At 39.8% G+C, this 17329-nt stretch overlaps 1 protein-coding gene across 43 annotated transcripts in view; it reads left to right on the forward strand.

Annotated features, from left to right (window-relative positions):
* NRXN3 (neurexin 3) overlaps positions 1 to 17329 on the forward strand; it is a 1642123-nt gene that overhangs the window by 224438 nt on the left and 1400356 nt on the right. For 7 of the 43 annotated variants that reach the window (XR_014811224.1, XR_014811225.1, XM_084969932.1 and 4 more), the window contains exon 1: positions 11718 to 11975. The exons of 34 other annotated variants lie outside the window; for them this stretch is intronic. The gene's annotated coding sequence lies outside the window, so the exon portion shown is untranslated. Of the gene's footprint in view, positions 1 to 11625; positions 11976 to 17329 lie in introns of those variants that run through there. 2 more of the 43 variants (XM_084969934.1, XM_084969931.1) reach the window with 1 other exon arrangement.

The raw sequence follows: 17329 nt of genomic DNA on the forward strand, positions 1-17329 counted from the left end.
GTCTGGAGAAGTCCAATTAAAGTGTTTATGAAGGTACCTCTATGAAAGTTGGTTGGGTGTATTTTAGATGCTGTCTCCTTCTTCAGTCCAAAAGTGCATCACATGGGGTAAAAGAATAATATTTTACTAAACATGGCACCCCAGGCTTTGAACTAAAAAAGGGGGGAATGGTTTACTTTGGAGATGAGTGAGGCTAAGTATTAAAGCAATTTTATTTAATGAAAGAATCATTGTAATTTCTAGAGTACTGTAAAGGAAGAGCTTGATGATTCAGTTTCCTTTATCTTTGAGAATCTGAGTCCTGGTGATGAGTTAGAAGAGGGAATGTTCTACTTCTCAGACCCCTAGATTTTTTTTTTTTTAACTAATCTGCTAGAAAAGAGAAGGCTATTCTTTAGTGATTATGTCTTGTAAATAGGGGCAAGTCTCATTTTACATCTAGAGAATTCCAGGGAAAAAGACCTAACCAATGAAATAATCAGAGAATATGTGGAACTTTTCCCCACCTCTTTAAATTTAAGCTTTTTATTTTGAAATAACTATATTCACATGCAGTTATAAGAAATAATTCAGAGAGATCTCAGTATCCTTTACATAACTCTCTCCTACGGTAACATCTTGCAAACCTATTGTACACCGTCACAACCAGGGTGTTGACTTTGATATAGTCAAGATATAGAATATTTCTGTCACCACAGAGATCCTTCAGGTTACCTATTTATCGCCAAACTGACTTCCCTCTCACCATACCTCTTTCTTAAACTCTGGCAACTAATCTCCACTGCAGAACTAATTCATTCTCTATTTTATAATTTTGCCATTTTGGGAATATTATACAAATATATAATTATGTATTATGCAACCTTTGGGATTTATGTGACTAACTGAGCAAAATATATGCCACGGTTTGTTTAATTACTTACCTATTGAAGGATGTATGGGTAGTTTCCAGATCTAGCTATTATGGAAAAAGCTGGTATGCATATTTATGTACCAACTTTTATGTGAATATACATTTTCATTTTGCTGGAATAATACTCACTAGTGCAATTGGTAGGAAGTTGCATGTTCAGGGTTTTATAAAGCAGCCAAGTGTTTTCCAGAGTGGCTGTATGATTTTTACATCCCCTCTAGCAATGTATGATTCACTTTCTCCACATCTTTGCCAGCACCGTGTTGTCACTGTTTTCTATTTTAGTCACTGTGACAGATGTGTAATGATATCTCACTGTGGTTTTAATTTGCATTTACCTAATCACTAATGATGTTGACCATCTTTTCATATTCCTATTTGTCATCTGCATATCCTCAGATAAAATAATCACTTCAGGTCTTTTGCTTATTTTCTAAGTGGGGTTTTTTTTTCAACTGTTCAGTTTTGAGGTACAAAATACATCCTAGATACTAGTTTTTGTTTTGTTTTGTTTTGTTTTTTGTCTTCTAAGGGCCACACCCACAGCATATGGAGGTTCGCAGGCTAGGGGTTGAATGGGAGCTGTAGCCACCCGCCTACACCACAGCAGTGCGGGATCTGAGCCATGTCTGTGGCCTACACCACAGCTCACGGGAACTCCAGATCCTTAACTCACTGAGTGAGGCCAGGGATCAAACCTGTGTCCTCACGGATGCTAGCCGGGTTCCTTAATTGCTGAACCATGACGGGAACTCCTAGATGCTAGTTTTATGTTAGACAGATAGTTCGCAGTTTTTTTTCTCCCACTGTGTAGCTTGTCTTTTTATCCTCTTATGTTGTCTTTCACAGAGTAAGAGTTTATAATTTTGAGGAAGACCAGTTTATTAAGTTTCCTTTTATGACTTATGATTTTGCTGTCAAGCCTTAGAATTCTTTGAAGAGCCCTGAAGATTTTCTCTCATTTTTTTTTCCTAAAAATTCTATACTTTTATATTTCATTTTTAAGTACATGATCTATTTGGAGGTAATTTTTGTATAAAGAATGAGATTTAAGTCGAGGTTCAGTTTTTGCCTGAACATAGGTATGTACAATTTTCCAACACCATTTGTTGAAAGGCTATTTTTTCTTCATTGAATTGCTTTTGTACCTTTGGCAAAAATCAGTTGAGCATATTTGTGTAGGTCTGTTTATAAGTTCTCTATGCTGTTCCATTGGTCTATATATCTCTCCCTCCACCAATACCACACAGTGTTGATTACTGCAGCTATATAAGTTTTGAAATTGGGTAGAATGATTCCTCCCAATTCGTTCTTCTTTTTCAATATTTTTTTTTAGCTATTCCAGTTCCTTTTCTGTTCCATATAAATTTTAAATTATCTTGAATATCTATGAAAAACTCTCGCTGAGATTTTGACCAAAGTCATGTTAAACCTGCATATCAACTGGGGAGAATTAAAATCTTTACTATGTAAGCCTTTCTAATCCCCAAACATAGTATATCTCTTAATTAATTTATTTATTTTTCATTAGCATTGTGTAGTTTTCAACATACAAGTCCTGTTAGATTTATATCAAATACTTAATTTTTTGGAGCAATTGTAAATGGTATTTAATTTTTTCAGGTCCATATGTTCATTGTTTGTATATAGAAATACATTAGATTTCTGTGTGTTTATCTTGTGTCCTGTGACCTTGCTAAGCTCACTTAGTTCTAGGTTTGCGCAGATGAGAATGTGCATCCGTGTGTGTGTGTGTGTGTGTGTGTGTGTGTGTGTGTGTGTGTGTGTGTAGAGTCCTTGGGATGGTCTACATAGAAAGTCATTTTATCTGCAGATAGAGACAGTTTTATTTCTTCCTTCAATTATATGTATATTTTCTTTCTTTTCTTTTTCCTTTATGGCCACATCTGCAGCATATGGAAGTTCCCAGACTAAGGGTCGAATCAGAGCTGCAGCTGCTGGCCTATGCCACAGCCACAGCAATGCCAGATCCAAGCCGAGTCTGTGACCTACACCACAGCTCACTGCAATGCCAGATTCTTAACCTACTGAGCAAGGCCAGGAATTGAACCCATACTCTCCTGGATACTAGTTGGGTTCATTACCACTGAGCCGCAACGGGTACTCCGTATGTGTGAATTTTCTTTTCTTTACTTGCCTTATTCCACTGGCAGGAATTTCCCACACCATGTTGAAAAAGAATGATGACACACCCTTGCCTTGTTCCTGATGTTCAGGGGAAAGCATTTAGACATCAACTGTTGTTAGTTCTAGGCTTTTTATAGATGTTCACTAACAAGAGAAGAAAATTCCCCCTCAAATTTTTCTGAGTTTTTTTTTTTTTTAATCATGAATGGGTGTTTGATTTTGTCGAAATCTCTTTCTTCATCAATTGATATGATAATGTGATTTTTCTTAGCCTGGGGACATGGTGGAATATAGTGATACATTTCTGAATATTGAAGCAACCTGTAAGACTATACTTTCAAGGATCATTTCTATAGTTTGTGAAGCAACCTGTGTCCTTGGAATAAACCCCACTTGATCCTGGTGTTTAGTTCTTTGTATATATTTGCTAAATTCTATTTGCTAATATTCTATTGAGGATTTTTGTGTCTATGTTCATCAAAGATATTGATTCGTAGTTTTCTTTTTGTTACTGTCTTTATCTCATTTTTGGTGTCAGAGTAATGCTAGCTTCATAAAATGAACTGGAGTCTTCCCTTCTCCTCTGTTTAAGGAAGATACTGTAGTTGAAGTTAAATATTTAAAGTTTTGATAGGATTCTATGGTGCAACCATGTAGGTCTGGATATTTCATTTGGGGGTGTATTTTAACTATTGATTCAGTTTCTTTAGTAGGTAAGTGGTTATTCAAATTATCTGCATGGGTGATTTGTGGTAGACAGTGTTTTTTTTAGAAATTAGTCCATTTCATTTATATTGCCAGACTTATGTATGTAGAGTTGTTTGTAGTATTCCTTTATTATTCTTTTGATGTCTGAGAGTTTATAATAACTCATGTTTCATTCATAATATCGATAGTTTGTGTCTTCTCTCTTTTTTCTTTTTCAGCCTTGGCAAGAGGTTTGTCGAATTTTATTTATCTGTTAAAGGAACCATCTCTGTTTCACTGATTTTATACATTGTTTTTTGTTTTCATTTTTATTGGTTGTTACTTCTCTCCTTGCTTTGGATTTATTTTTCTCTTTTTCTAGATTCTTTTTTTTTTTTTTTTTTTTTTTTTTGTCTTTTTGGCATTTCTTGGGCCACTCCCGCGGCGTATGGAGGTTCCCAGGCTAGGGGTCTAATCGGAGCTGTAGCCACCAGCCTATGCCAGGGCCACAGTAACACAGGATTCCAAGCCGCGTCTGCAACTTATACCACAGCTCACGGCAACGCCAGATCGTTAACCCACTGAGCAAGGGCAGGGATCGAACCTGCAACCTCATGGTTCCTAGTCGGATTCGTTAACCACTGCGCCACGATGGGAACTCCTCTTTTTCTAGATTCTTGAGATGTGAGCTTAGACGATTGATTTGAGACTTTTTCTCTTTTCTATATATGCAGTTAGTGCTATAAATTTCCTTATAAGCACTGCTTTAACTCTGTCCCACAAATTTTGATAGGTTGTATTTTTATTTTCCTTCAGTTTAATGCATTACTTGATTTTTCACAGATTCCTTTTGTCACTTATGTATTATTTAGAAGTGTCTTGTTTAGTTTACAACTGTTTGGAGAATTTCCTGTTATTTTTCTGTTGATTCTTTCTAGTTTGATTCCATTTTGGTTGGCAAACGTACTCTGTATGATATCAATTCTTTTAATTTTGTTGAGGTTTGCTTCATGGCCCAGAACGTGGGTTGTATGGATGTGGGCTTTCCATGGTTCCTTGAAAATAGTGTGTATTCTTCTGTTGTTGGGTGGAATGTTCTATAAATGTCAGTTAGATAGAGACGTTGATGATGTTCATTTCTCCTATATTCTTGTGATTTTCTATTTGCTTGTTCTATGAATTGCTGAGAGGGGTATGTAGTTTCCAGGTATAATTGTATCGGTCTATTTTCCCTTTTAGTTTTAACAGTTTTGCTTCACCTATTTTGCAGCTCTGTTGTTCGGTGCATTGACACTTAGTATTATGCATTCTTGATGGATTGGTCTTTTTTTTGTTGTTATTTAATAATCCTTTTTGTACATGTTATATTTTTTGCCCTAAAGTCTAATTTATTTGGTATTTAAAAGGCCACTCCTACGTTCTTTTGATTAATGTGTGTATGATGTGTATTTTTCCATCATTTTACTTTCATCCTATCTATCATTATATTGGAAGTGAGTGTTCAATCCATTCTGCCATACTCTGTCTTTTAGTTCATATATATATTTAGACCTTTTACATTTAGTGATATGTATATGTTAGGGCTTAAGTTTAACATTTTATTATTCCTTTCAGTTTGTCCTCTCTGTTCCTTTTTTATTTTTTCTGGATTCATATTGGTTACTTGAATTCTTTTTTAGATTTAGTATTTTGATTTATCTATGTTGTTTTGGGTGTATTTTTTTTTGTATAGTTTTTAAAGTGCTGTAGGTATTACACACATATACAAAACCATAGTCAACTGGTCTCATCATTTTCAGTTTGTGTAAAATGCAGAAACCTCATATAAACCACCCTTTATGTCTTTTTAGCTTTCCTCATTTATAACATTGAATATTTTGTCTACATGCATCTAGAGCCACATCAGACAGCGTGGTAGTTTTTATTTCAATTGTCAGACACAGTTTAGAAGAATCAAGAGAAAATGAAAAGTCTACTTTATTTACCTATAGTTTTGCCTACTGTGTCATTCCTTCCTTCCTGAGCTTTTTAGATTCTTTCTTTTATAATTTCCTCTATTTAGAGAACTTCCATTAGCCATTAAGGTAGGTGAGCTGGCAGCAAATTCTTTCAGTTTTCTTTCATCTGAAAATATCTTGATTTCCCCTTATTCCTGAAGGATATTTTTACTCAATGAAGATTCTAGGCTGACAGTTGTTTTCTTTCAGCATTTGAAAAGTTTTGTGTCACCTTGCTCTGGCTTCTGTGGCTTCTGATGAGAAATCTTCTCTCATTTGATTAACTTTTGCATTATTGGTAAGATGTCATTTTTTCTCTAATGTTTTCAAGATTTTTTTCTTTGTCTTTAATTTTGGAAGTTTGGCTGTGCCGTGTTGTCTTAGCTTGGACTGCCATGACAGGACACCACAGACTAGGTGGCTTAAACAGCAGGAGTTAATCTTCTCATAGTTTTGAAGGCTAGAAGTCTGAGCTCAGGATGCCACCATGGTTGGGTTCTAGAGAGAATTCTCTTCCTGTCTTTCTGCTGGCTGCCTTCTGGACCTCTCTCTTCCTCTTCTTATAAGGCCACTAATCCTATTAGATTAGGATCCCACCCATATGAACTCATTCATCCTTAATTACTTCCTAAAATCCCTATCTCCAAATGCAGTCACAATGGCGGTTAGAACTTCAACATAGGAATTTGAGGGGTACAATTCAGTCTATCACAAATGTCATGGTGTGGATTTTTTAAAAAAATTAATCTGCTTGCATTTCACTCATTTTGAATCTTTAGGTAGATCTCTTTTACCACATTTGGGAAGTTTTTTTAAGTCATTCCTTTTTTGACTTCTCTTTCACCCATGCCTCCTTTCCTTCCGGGACTTCAGTAACATAAAAAAGTTATACCTTTTGTTGTCCACAGGTCCCTGTGGCTCTGCTCATTTTTTTTTTTCTATCTCTTTTCTCTCTTTTGCTAATATTAGGTAACTTCTATTTTTTGTCTTCCACTTCACTGAGTTTTCCTCTTCTGAGTCCTCCATTCTGCTGTTGTACCCATCCACTGAGTTTTCCATTTGGTTGCCGTGTTTTTCAGGTGTAAAATGGCCATTTTGTTCTTATTTATACTGTATTTTTATTTGATGATACTTTAATTTCTGTGCCGAGACTCTATTTTCTCATTTGTTTCAAGTGTGTTCATAATTGCTTATTGAAACACTCTTATGATAGCTACTTTAAAATCCTTTGTCAGATAATTCTACCATCTCTATCACCTCACTGTTGGCATCTCTGATGTTTCCTTTCATTCTGTTTGAGATTGTCTTAGTTCTTGCTGTTATTCCTGGTCTTCAGTTGAAATCAAAACATTTTTGTTAGTATAAGACTCTGGATCTTATTTAAACTTTTTGGTTTACTTGGCCATGTCTGACACTGCTCTTTTAGGGAACAGTGGGGAGAGCCACCTCCTTACTGCCCACTCCAGGTGGAAGTCTAGGCTCTCTAATTACTATTAATACTCAGGGAATGGGCTTGTTACTCCTGGGAAGGGTTTGAAGACCTGGCTCCCCCCAGGCTTCCTCTGATACTGAAATGGTAGCAGAGGACTTTCCTTCTTATGGAAAGATAGTGGTAAAAGGCCTCCTCTGACATAAACACAGAGGGCATGGAGAGTGGTTCCTTGTTACTGTGAAAAAAATTCAAGGCCCATAAGGGGCTCTAAATTTCCACCATGCAGATGAGACTTTTGTATTGCATGGCAGAGTTAAAAGTTCTTGCTCCCCCTTGGCCTTCTGACACCACACAGATGGGCAAGTTGGGATGCCTCATTATAGCCTAGCAAGGGTGGAGGTTCAGAGTCCCCACTTGGTCTTTGCTGGTCTGGATAGGGGTGAAACCACGCTTTTTTCCTATGGTGTTTGGCTGGAGTATAGCAACTACTTTGTAAGTTTTCTGCCTTCCTTGACCTTCCCCCCCTTTTTGGGGGGTTCATAGGGCTTTTATTTGTTTCTACCTTAATGTGTTTCTGTATGCTATTTCTCCAACATCTAGTCCGAGATTTATCAGACAAAAAGAAAACTGAGGAAACTCACTGATAGGTTGTTCCTTAGGTCCTGAGGTCCCTAGTCAGTCTGCTTCTCTCGATGTCGTTCAGAGTCTGTTTATGCTTGTTTTATATATAATGTCTAGGTTTTTGTGTATGTGTGTGTGTTTAATAGAAGGCATAGGAACAAGGAACAGGGATATCCACTCCAATTTCTTGGAAGTGGAAGTCAAAGTCTGTGCATTTGTTTTGAAAACACCAAAGCACTTGTTAAGGATATGATATCTGATGGAGCATTTGATGGTCACTTACGGGCTGACTAGAGGAACTCAGAGTAAGGCTCCCAGGGAGCTGTCTGAGGTACTGAACACTCCTTAAAGTTTCTGGCTCAGTGGATGAGAATTTTCCATCTCTCTGACTTACTGTATCAAATAACCTTAAACTTTTTTTCTGTTTTCACTAATTTTGGTAACAGCCTCTAACTACTCTGTCCTTCCTATCACACTCAATTTTTAACTGCTGCCTTGTGAACCCATGCTTTGCTGGGGCTTAGTAACTGGCCATGCGTTGCCTACTTTTGATAGTAATGAATACCATCCCCTTGTCTGATTGGATTCTTAGAAAGTTCATAGCACTGACATTGTCTTCAATTGCTTTTGTCGTTGTTAACTTTAACTATTGACTTTCCCTATTTGTGGAACAGTAGAACAAGTTCTTTGGAAAAATGCAAAGCAGAAGGGAGGTCCTCCCTCAAGATGCTAATACTTTCAGAGGGAAACTAGAATTAATTACAAGTAGGGGAAAATTTCTGGAACCTTTTAATTATACTGCATTCACTGTTTCTTGTGGTTTTTTGTTTGTTTTTTAATGGGTACACCTGCTGCATATGGAAGTTCCCGGGCCAAGGATTGAATTCAAGCCATAGCTGTGACCTACACTGCAGCTGTGTCAATGCCAGATCCTTTAATCCACTCCACCGGGCTAGGGATCGAACCTGCACCACCACAGCAACGTGAGCCTCCGCAGTTGGATTCTTAACCTACTGTGAAAGAGTGAGAACTCCCTGCATTCATTATTTTTAACTTTTAAGGTATAGGGAACATAACATAAAATAAATAATCGCTATATTGTTTTTTTCTTTTTGTTTTCCTTCAATTTTGAGTATTTGCAGAGAAATAATGGCAAAAAATTTTACTTTATTCTACTGAGAACACCAACAGGGAATGATGCAGCCATGGCAAAAAGTATATTTTTTGATACTTTAAGAGAAAATTCTCTCAGAAATAGAAAAAAAAAAGAAAAAAACAAAACAAACAAACAACCATGGCAGTCTCTTATTATGACTTGACTTTGGGGCCAAGAAGTACTAATTATTTCCTCCCTCATTCCATTCCTGATGCAATAGGTAGAAGGCAGAAAGATTAGGTCTAAAAATTTTTATGACCGTGAAAGAAAGTTCTTAAACTTCTTCCTTTATCAGATAGCAAATTTTGGGGGGGCCATACCTGTGGCATATGGAAGTTGCTGGGACAGGGACTAAATCTGAGCTTCAGCTGTGACTAACACCGTGACTGTGACAACGCAGGATCCTTAATCTGCTGTATTACTGTGGGAACTCCCTATCTGATGGTAACTTTACTGGTTGTGTTTTTAGGACTTAACCTCCTCCTCCACCAAATAGGTAACAGTTTTCCCTTCTTGAGCTTTATGAAAACCTTTCATAGAAATTTTATCTGGCTATCAGTTAACCCTCATATACTTAGTTTGTTTCATGGGATTATAGACATTGGAAAATGCAAGCCTAAAAAAAAGTACAGGCCATTGAGAATCCTCAAAGGGCTTGAAATCCAGTGATCTGGTGAAGGGTACTGAAGGCGTTTCACGTACCCATTCCCAGGAGTGTGTGTGATGCCTTATAGATATTAATTGAACCTCATGATTCCCTAAATTATGAACTTCAAAGTGGAGATACTGTCTCCACTGTATTCTTCCTTAAATTTTTGTAATGAAAGCAGACATTATATCCCTTTGCTTGTACAAACAGCCGATGCCTGGCCATGGGCCACTTTCTAACATGTATGAAACTAATAAGTCCACATGAGGATTAAATCTGTAACTCACACTGAACTCTTTGATCTAGTCAGCTGAACTAATCAGCACAATCTAGAAGGCAGTGCCTAACAGGAACATACTCAGCTGTCTGTAACTAACTACTTTTGGAAACTTTTAATGTCTTGGCCAGACCAAACTAGTAAGTTGGGAAGCCTGGATTTGATTTCAGGTTTGCTGGATTCCAAAGCCATACAACTTTAAAGAGTTATGGTGCTCTTTAAAATGGTATTTTAGTCTCCCCTGCACGTAGTGTGATGAATCTCTGAATGGATGATGAATTGTTCTGAACGATGTGGTTTATTATACATTGTACATTGTGTGCTCTGTGCCACTGACTTGTTAAGGGTCTATGCAAATTCTTCTGAATATTGATAAGATGAGGGAAATGCTACTCTCCATCTTCCCTGAGGATATTATGAGTATTAAACATCTCTGAAGAGAAGTTCTACAACCATACCATCATGATAACAAGAAAAGTCTGAATTCGTAAAAAGTCAGAATCAGTGATTACTTAGAATTTTAAAAAATCACATTCGAGAACATTCAGTAATGAGGAACAATGATTTATTAAGTGGACTTGTGGGTTTTTTAATTGAATATATAATAATTCTTAGGAAAAATATTTCTATGAATTGCAGGAAGAAGGTGCTACCTGAGTGCTTAAAAGCAGTTTGTTCTTTTAAGAAACTTGGTCATGCTCTCTGAGATCTTGAACCTGTGGTGATATTTTTTTCACAAACCCTTTTATATAGCAGAAGAATAACTTCAAGGTGAGTTACACATAAACGGTCACAGATTTCAAATGTGAAAGATATGAATGATGGGGTCTACTCTGAGTGCCTGCTCAATGGGGATGGACAGCAGTGAAAGTCACTTGTTCTGAAGTTAAATGGATCTGGATTTCAGTCTTGAAGTCGCCTTTAATTAAGTGACCGTGGGCAGGTTACTTAGCCTTTTCACCACCAGGTATTCTCATTTCCAAAATGGGGAGAAGACCGGGTACCTGGATTCATAAAAGTGTTGGGATATTGAATGAGATAATTCATGAAAAGTGTTCTGAACAGTACTTACAACCTAACAAAGGTTAACTGTTCTATTACTAATGTTATTGTTAACGCTATTAATAAGATGTAGTAAAAATGATGCTCTTACCCTCTGAGAGATTTAGGTAATAAATGAGTCTATATTTGTTAGCATCCCAATATGACAAATCCATGTAGAGCATCCTGTCCCCTCATTTCTGCTTCTTGTCTAAGGAGCAAAGAAATGACAGATTCAATCTAAAATATCCTTAGGTGACTCAGTTAACTCTGGATTAGGTTAGGGATTAGGACTGCCATGTCATAGGTCTGAAACAGGAAGATTTATGTATTTATTCCAGACTCTACCAGACGTTTGCTGCTGCCTTGAAAGTCTGAACCAGCCAAAAAGAGGAAGGGGCTCCAGGGAACTGTTTGCTGTAGGAAGAATGCTGGCTTTTGCCTTGACTTCTTTTCTGCTCACTGCAATAGCAACTCCACTTTGTAATACCCTCTCTAGTCATGCCTTCTGATCAAAGTAGTTATTTAAAGGTTGTGGCTAATAGGAGAGAAGATACCCCCGGTATTTCCCAGAACAGAGCTCGCATTCTGGGAATCTTGGGTCCATGTGACTTCCCGAGTAGGTGATTCACACTGAGCAAGGAGATAGGTTTGGCATGACACAATCTGCAGATTCAAATAAATCCCCGGAGAGAGATGAGGCTGCCGAGAGAGCCCCTTTTGCCAGCTGAAGCTCCCAATGTATGCACAAAACACCCCGTCCCAGGCCCCAGATGTGTGCAGGTTTCTAATTGCCAGTGCTGCACTAAGATTTGAAGGGTGAGAGAGTTGCAAAATCACGAACACCGAGGGCGGTGTTAGGAAGGCAGCTTCCTGCACACTGTTGTAGGTGTTAGTGAGATTATCAATTGCTCCGGGAGAGACGCAGGACTGGAGGGTTTAGGGAATGTGGTGGTCCCTCTCTTCCCGGTTTCTGCCTCCCGAGGTGGTGTTTTCCTAGAGATATGTACCCTGCACTTCCATTTCTGCAGTGAAATTAATTCGAGCTTGGCAGGTAAGTCTTTCAGGTCACCTTTTAAAAAAAGGTATGAGAGCTGTGGTGTGGGTGGGCTGGACCCCATTCTCTTCCATCGGACATATTTTATTGGTGCAAAAGTTGTATTTGGAAGCTGAGATGTGGCACAGAGATTTGCAGCAGCAGATGAACTATGTGGCCCCGGGAGAAGAGACGGGGGCATGAACAAAAGGAAGGGAAGGGGACTCAGGCATTTTCTCCCTAACAAAGTGCCCGTTTTGCTTGGAAATTTTGCCCCCAGGCTGGTGCCTGGCTCCAGGACAGGGTCTTGGGAATGAGTTATAGCTGTGATCTTCCCTGTTTTTCTTTTTCTTTCTTTCCTTTTTTTTTTTTTTTTTTTTTCTTCTGCTCTCTTAGTTACCACTGCATGGGAGCAGGCAGACAGAAGCAGGGTTGCACGCTGTCAATACAGGCTGCAGGAGTCAATAAGCAGCCAGACAGGGAGTGAAATTGGAGGAGGCAGCTATAGATTTCTTAGGTTATTTCTTGTGAGTTTTTCAGAACTTGTGTGATTCAGGCTTGTCAGATACTATTTTGAGCAGGGCTGAGACAAACACATTCCCTTGGTGCACCAGATGTTGTCTGCAATCTCCCAATTTCCAGAGGCACCTGGGTTGGCTTTCTTGGGGGCACAGGAATGTCCAGCAAGAGCTGGGAGTGAGGGAACGGGAAATCACAATGGGGAAGGTAAATGTTCTACTGCTCTGGGGTTTGAAATCATAATATAACCCTGGAGATAATTATTAGGGTGATTGTGATTGGCTTCAGGGAATGAAGGACTGTGCCTCATTCAATTCGGTGTGTGGATCAGAGTGGATACTCAATGAATGCATGTTGATTAAATATTAGCACCCAAATGTGTACTTTTTGGGTGAGCTCAGATTCATATGCTTCTTCTCCTTAGAATGTCAAGGTGAAATAATAAGAAAGGCTAATGTTAATAGGTGGGCAAATTATGAAGAGATGAGTTCTATTGAAGTAGAATAATATACTCAATTAGAAACATTGGACAGTGTTAATCTGTCTGTCTGTCTATCTATCTATCCATCTATTTGTCTCTCTTCCTCTGTCTCATTTCTTAACCACCCGGTCCTAGGAGAATTCCAGACAGGTTTTAAAGACAGACTTAATGCAGATTAGCATCATTAGAGATAAAAATGACAAAAGATAAGCTTTCATCCAAAGGTTGATCTTCTGTGGTTCTGCACTGACATGACTGAAATGTAAGAGGAACTGTAATTTTTAATTTAAGCCCTTATTTCTACTTCCTTTTCCACCAACCTCATACCCGATACTGCAAACATGGAGGGAAGTACACAGGTGCTCAGCCCTGCTCTCTCTGAGTCTCATGAGGTAAAACTAGCAAAGGGCAGGTGGCAGTTGCACAGGTGATGGAGTCATACACAGAGGGCTGGTTAAACATTTGCTCTTTGAAGGTCATAAAGCAGATAAGTGCGTGGTCCTTCTCCATTCCTTAGGCAAGGTTGCTCTTTTAGCCACAGCGTTCTTTGCTTACTTTTTCTCCCCGTGTTTGAAACTGAAAACAGGAAAAGCATGGTCTCCCTTTCCATCCTGCATAATATAATATTCTATTATTTTCTCAGATGCTAAAATATTCTATTATCGCTGATCACTTCCTCCTCTGCTCAGAATGTTTGACACCGGCTGCAGTTTACATAAAAACAGCACTGGCTGCCTAGAGCTTGAATTGCCTTGAGAGTGAGTGCTGCAGACTGGGAGGGGGATTCCGGGTATGCTGATGAATTCCTGCAACTGCAGAGGCTGGGAGCCTGGCTGGGAGCCAAGTGGGGTGGTGGACAGATGCTTTACATTCTGGGTCGCCTTATCTCAGCTAATATTCCCAGGTGCTGACCTGGAGCTGGGAGAGGGGTACCTTTATTCAGTAGGTTGCAGAAATACTGACTTAACCTCTGCTCTGTGTAGGGTGTAGAATCCTGCTGTAATTGGAAGTCAACTTCGGGGTTCTCTTTCCCCCAAGAAATTCACTCTGCTACCTACATAGCAGGTTCTCTTCCATTGTCTCATTTATGTCTCTCAGGAGGGAAGTTTGATCCCATTTAACAAATGAGGAAATTGAGACTCAGTTTTAAGCACCTTGCCTAAAGTTGCACAGCTAGTGAGCTGATGAATCATAATTAAAACTGTTTACTTTGAAGTATGGGTTTGTTTCAACACCATGACACATTGTAAGAAAAGGCCCATTCAGAAAATACCTTTTTATAAGACACCTTAAGGGTTGCAAAGTTTGCCTAGGGAGGGCCCATTGAGGAGTAGAAAGTAAGGTGAGTCTTGAACAGATGACCAAGAAGCTCAGTCCAAAGTGGCTTAACCAGACGGGAGAGTTTATTGGCTCGTATATTTGAGAAGATCAAATAATTTCACAAGGTCTGGATTTTTTCAGTCTGTGCTTGTCTCCTGCTGTGTTGGCTTTACCCCCAGCATCTCCCATTGCCCTCTGGACCCTCCCACCCAGCAGCAGTAGGGCCCCTTCCCTCCTGGTCCCACACAGTTCCTGAGCTCCCTTTTTCTCATTAAACCCAGCAGTGGCCAAGGGAATATGGGTAATGAGCCCTTCAGCACCTTCCCCTAGAGCACATGGGTGAAATTAACAGAGAGGCAAGTTCCTCAGAGGAATATCAGAGTGGGAGAAGGAGGGATGGATGCTTGGCAGCTTACCAGCATCCCTAACAGAGGATTTAGAGAGTGAAGGGGAGCGGGAATGCATCATGAAGAGTGGTGGCAACTAGGGGTGGGTGGGTCTGGGTCAGGATTTAGGATACCAGCTCTGCAACCCTGCTTTTGCCAGGTGTGACTTCTTACCAGTGCTGTCTAACTCTGGAACCACCCTGTTGCAGTTTGATAGCTTCCTCTTGGGCTCTGGGATAGGTCAGGCATCGTAGAATAATGAGGCAGAAATAAATATACCTAGTAAAGTGAGTCATATCAGTGCAAGTGGGGTGGCGTCCTTCCCCTGGTTGCTCCCATGATTCCCCATCTCTGCTCTGGGGCTGCACAAACCCTATAAACTAAGTGCCCATTAATGTTTGTTCCTGGCCACCCCTTCCATTTATGTTGGGTCTTAAAGGCTGCCAACTGCTCAGGGATAAAGCAGGATGTAAGGAGACCAAGAGAGGGTCTCAGGGATTGGAAGCCTGTTGAATGGTCCTGGAGAATACAGTATTTATTGTTTCACCAACCCTCTACTAACCAATGCCTAGGTTTGCTCAAGGAGTTTATGCATCTGGGGGTTGTACTGAAGTCATGAGTAGTGAGCTCAGTGTTTAGCCCATAAAAACATTGAGCTCCTATGCTCTTTTCTTTCTCAGAGTAGCCGCATGGGTAATAAGAAAGAATACTGTCTTTGGAGGAATCAGGAGACATGAGCTTGGTCTGGGCCCTGCACCTACCATTCCTCATTTAACCTTTTTTACAAGTTACTTTGATTTCTGAGCCTTATCTGTAAAGTAGGGGTGAGAGTTCCTTCCAGGTGGGTGAGGATTAAATAAGAAAGTAAGCAACAGCACACCTGACTGCTAGCAAGAGTGTCTCTTCTCTTCCTTCCTTGAATAGAATTATTTTACATTTTACATTGTTTTTCTAGTAGGTAAAACCAAGTTATGCTTTGGAAGGCCATTTCTGCCCATGTTTGAGTCAAATTAGATTTAGCAGGTGCAAAGGGCTGCAGAAGTGACGGTTGATAAAATTACAACTAGGATTCAGATGAGCATCAGGAGTCCCGGGCATTGACTCTTTGAGCTCCACGCTACCATCATCCTCTGAGCGCCCTCCATCTGGGCTCTGTTCCTCTGTGAATGCTGCCACACCACACCCGGTTACGCATGGGGCTCATCCTAGCTTCTACATCGTTGCCTCTCTTATTTCTGCTGCTTAGCCTCTCTGCACTGCCTTTACACTTCCCATCAGTCAACAAAATCCTATTGATTTTATATCCAAATCCCTCTTAAACCCACACCATCCTATTCATCCCCAGTGTTCCAATGAGGCCTCATCCCTCACTGAACTCTTATAATTGCTGCCTCACTGTGCATGGCATAAAGAGTATTCAACTAATGGTTGTTGAATGAATGAGGAATGAGGTAACCAGATGTGTAGAATTTAGTGAAACGTTTGCTCTGAGTTCCCACACCTCTCCTGATTTTAAGATAAACATGGGTCGATATTTTTAGGAATATTTGTGCAAAGAACTAGGTCCTCTTGCCTCCAACCTACCACATGTCTGAAGTCAATTTTCCCTCATTTTATGGAGGTATTGAACAAGGAGGTGTCAGCCAAAGTGCTTGTCTCTGCAGGGAAGACCATGCCCAAGTCTTCTGATGTCTTCAGGGAGATGCTATACCCTCTCCTAGTCCTCTGAGCTTTCATTTCTCCATCCTCATTTAGATGGCCTCTAGGAAATCCCATCTAAGCCTGTGCAATGCTAGAAGTGCCCACCTAACAGCTAGGCAGGGAGAAGAGGCAATTTGCTTACCCAGTTGAATTACCTGATGATATTTCTGATCTCCCAAGCATATGTCAGAATGAGAAGATAATAGAAGGAACTGTTAACACTGTATGGACTAATAGTCCACATGCAAGAGAAAATCAGCACAGGAAAATGCTTTCTTTCTTTGGTGGGGGATCTCCTTCTCCATCACATCTGCCTCCCTCCCCTCATTTGCCTTCCAACGGATTTTCTTTTACAGTATCTTTGTTCGAGGTTCTTTCCCTCTGAAAACAGAAACACCTAGGCTGACAGCTCACAACTCTCTACTGGTTTGATGGCAGCTGGGGGACTGAAAAACAAGCCTGTTTTGTAGGGGCCTCTGAGGAGCTGATTTTAGGATGCTGCAAGACAAGCATCAGAAGATTCTCATGAGTGTGACAGTTCTCAAGGCAGGAAGAATTCCTGGTGGGTCTCCCCTCTGTGAGCTGGAGGAATGAAGAAACACATTAAACCAAAGTCATGGAGGTTTCTGGTGGAGTGAAGTGGGGATTCCATCTCAGGCTGAGAGCTGTTCTTGAATGGCTGTCCCAACTGACTTGTTTATTTCTCAGCTTTTAATAGAAACTATTCCCATAAGGATGGATGACTTGCCCAAGAATCTCTCCCACAATTTGCTACTTTGGAGCTTGAAATTCCACTATTAGAGGTCCATTCACAATACCATGGTATAAAACATACATACGTGAATCTCTTTACAGCACCCCTGCCAAGGGCCATTCAATAAATACTTCTGGAGCTGGGCATTGGGCTGATTGCCGTAAGGAAAAGTGAGTCATATCATCTACTGCCCAGAAGTATACAATCTGGA

The sequence above is a fragment of the Sus scrofa genome, chromosome 7 (genome assembly GCF_054392235.1).
Source record: "Sus scrofa isolate SSC_HxYL_T2T_F1_AM1 chromosome 7, Sscrofa_HxYL_maternal_Yorkshire_Landrace_v2.0, whole genome shotgun sequence".
NCBI classification, from domain to species: domain Eukaryota; kingdom Metazoa; phylum Chordata; class Mammalia; order Artiodactyla; family Suidae; genus Sus; species Sus scrofa.